The sequence below is a fragment of the Carlito syrichta genome, unplaced genomic scaffold, assembly GCF_000164805.1.
Source record: "Carlito syrichta isolate Samal-C Ts95f unplaced genomic scaffold, Tarsius_syrichta-2.0.1 Scaffold309276, whole genome shotgun sequence".
Taxonomy (NCBI): domain Eukaryota; kingdom Metazoa; phylum Chordata; class Mammalia; order Primates; family Tarsiidae; genus Carlito; species Carlito syrichta.
In genome coordinates this window covers 3,337,995-3,341,020 of record NW_007253372.1, presented here as the reverse complement: position 1 = coordinate 3,341,020, position 3,026 = coordinate 3,337,995, and the positions used below count along the sequence as shown (strand labels likewise).

The 3,026-nt window shown below is 38.9% G+C and overlaps 1 protein-coding gene across 1 annotated transcript in view; it reads left to right on the top strand.

Moving 5' to 3' along the window:
- Positions 1-3,026, top strand: part of RTN4IP1 (reticulon 4 interacting protein 1) — a 60,186-nt gene that overhangs the window by 1,491 nt on the left and 55,669 nt on the right. The window lies entirely within an intron of this gene.

The following is a 3,026-nucleotide window of genomic DNA, read 5'->3' as shown; positions in this document are numbered from 1 at the left end:
TCTCCCTTCCCCTCCCCCCATAGTTTCCCACAACTGTCAGTCATTTTCTTATAGTATTACGTTGGATGTTCAAGGTCCACTATATGAGTGAGAACATGCGACACTCAGATCTTTGTTTCTGTGAGAGATCACTCAGTATTACAGACTCTGATTCCATCCAGGTTGCTGCAAAATTCATGATTTTGTTCTTTTTTATGGCTGTGTAGTATTCCATCTTGTATATGTACCACATTTTGTTAATCCAGTCCTCTTTTGATGGACAGCATGGTTGCTTCCAAGTTCTTGCTATTGTGAACAACGCTGCGATAAACATACGTGTGCAGGTATCTTTTTTATAGAGTGATTTGAGTTCTTCAGGGTATATTCCCAGTAGGGCGATTGCGGGCTCATATGGGAGGTCAATATGTAGAACTTTTAGGAATCACCATACTGTTTTCCACAGAGGTTGTACTAGTTTGCACTCCCACCAACAGTGTAGAAGTGTTCCCTTTTTGCCACACCCTCTCCATCAACTGTTCTTTTTTGTTATTGATAATTGCCATTCTGACTGGAGTTAGGTGGTATCTCAGTGTGGTTTTGATTTGCATCTCCCTGATGATTTAGTGAGGTTGAACATTTCTTCATGTGTCTGTTGGCTGCTCAGATGTCTTTCTTTGTGAAGTGTCTGTTCATATCTTTTGCCCATTTTATAATGGGGTTGTTTGTTTTTCTCTTCTCAGCACATTTGAGTTCCCTGTAGATCCAAGATGTTAAGCCTTTGTCAGACCTGGAGTTGGCAAATACTTTTTGCCAGTCTGTAGGCTGTCTCCCTGCTCTCTTGATGGTGTCTTTGGCTTTGCAGAAGCTTGTCAGTTTAATGAGGTCCCACTTGTCTATCTTATCTCTTATGGCCTGTGGGTTTCAGGTTTTGTTCAGGAATTGGATGCCAGTCCCAATTTCCATGAGGGTATGTCCTTCATTTTCTAAGGTTCTTATGATTTGAGGTTTTTACATTTAGGTCTCTGATCCATTTAGAGTTAATTTTTGTGTATGGGGACAGATGGGGTCCTGTTTCAATCTTCTGCATGTGGTCAGCCAGTTTTCCCAGCACCATTTACTGAATAGGTTCTCCTCTCCCCAGTGATAGGTGGTGGAGGCTTTGTTGAAGATGAGTTGGTTGAGAAATTGAGGTTTTGCTTTTGGAATCTCAATTTTATTCCATTGGTCTATATGCCTGTTCCTGTACCAATACCAAGCTGTTTTGATTATTGTAGCTTTATAGTAAAGTTTGAAGTCTGGTAATGTGATACCACCTGCTTTATTGTTTTTTTTTTTTTTTTTTTTTTTTCCTGAGGATTGTTCTGGCTATTCTTGGTCGTTTGTATTTCCATATGAATTCCTGTGTTGTTTTTTCTAGGTCTGAGAAGAATGTTGCTGGTAATTTGATGAGTATCGCATTAAATCTGTAGATTGCCTTAGGTAAGATGGACATCTTCACAATGTTGATTCTTCCAATCCATGAGCATGGGATATTTTTCCACTTGTTTGTGTCATCTTTGATTTCTTTGAGCAGTGTTTTGTAGTTTTCATTGTAAAGGTCTTTCACGTTTCGGGTTAGGAAGATGCCAAGGTATTTCATTTTTTTTGTGGCTATTGTGAATGGAATTGTGCTTTTTATTTAGGTTTCTGTTTGTTTATTATTGGTGTAAAGAAATGTGATTGTCTTTTGCACATTTATTTTATATCCTGAGAATTTGCCAAAGTCCTTTATCAGTGTAAGGAGCTTTTTGACAGATTCTCTTGGGTTTTCAAGGTACACGATCATGTCATCTGCAAAGAGAGATAGCTTGACTTCCTCTTTTCCTATTTGAATACCCCTGATTGCCTTCTTTTCTCTGATTGCTCTAGCCAGGACTTCCAATACTATATTGAACAGGAGGGGTGAGAGTGGGCATCCTTGTCTTGTTCCAGTTTTCAGGGGAAGTGGTTCCAGCCTTTGTCCGTTTAGGAGTATGCTGGCTGTGGGTTTCTCATAGATAGCTTTTACTATTTTGAGGTATGTTCCCCGTATGCCTAGATGTTTGAGGGTTTTTCTCAAGAAGCGGTGCTGGATTTTATCAAAAGCTTTTTCTACATCTAATGATATAATCATGCGGTTTTTGTTTTGACATCTGTTAATGTATTTAATTACATTTATGGTTTTACGAATGTTGGGTTAGGGTTAGGGTTAGGGTTAGTCTGACCTTTTTCTCTTGCAGCCTTTAGGATTTTTTCTTTTATACCTACTTTGTTTAGGTGAATTATTATATGTCCGGAAGTTGGTCTTCTCATTTGTTGCCTTGTAGGGGTTCTCTGAATCTCTTGTTTGAATTTTTTTCATCCTTGACGAGATAAGGGAAGTTTTCTTGAATGATTTCATGAAATGTTTGTTCCAGTGTGGCCTCTGTTTCTCTCCCTCAGGAAGGCCAATTACTCTTAGGCTCGGTCTCTTGAAGTGATCATTCATCTCTTGAAGGTTTTGTTCTGTCTTTTTGAGCTTCTTTTCTATGCTTTTAACAGTCTGGGTTAGTTCTGTGTTTTGGTCTTTGAGCCCTGAGATTCTTTCTTCTGCTTGGCTAATTCTGCTTTCCATGCTTATTAGTTTGTTATTTATTTCCATCACAGTATTCTTTACTGCTGTTATTTCTGATATCAACTCCTTCCTGTTTTCTTCTTGTCTCTCCTCAATTTTTAAAAATTCTCTCTAATGTCTTGATGTCTGGGTTTGTTGCGTGTGACCAGCCATTCTGGGGGCTCTTCATTGTTTGTGTTCCGCAATCTGTTTTCTCAGTCTGTTCTCCCAGGGGTCTGTGTGAGACCTATATTCTTCTTTTGATTTTTCTTCATTTGTGCGGTTTTTTTTCCCCCTCCCTACTTTTTCCTTCCTTCCACATCACCGTCTTCTTTAATTCTGTTATTCAGGGGTAGAGGGATTGGTTTTACTTCTGTTTGTTCTACCTTCTGTTCTTTATGTATGTCTTCTTACTGTGTTCAATTCTGGAGTTGCA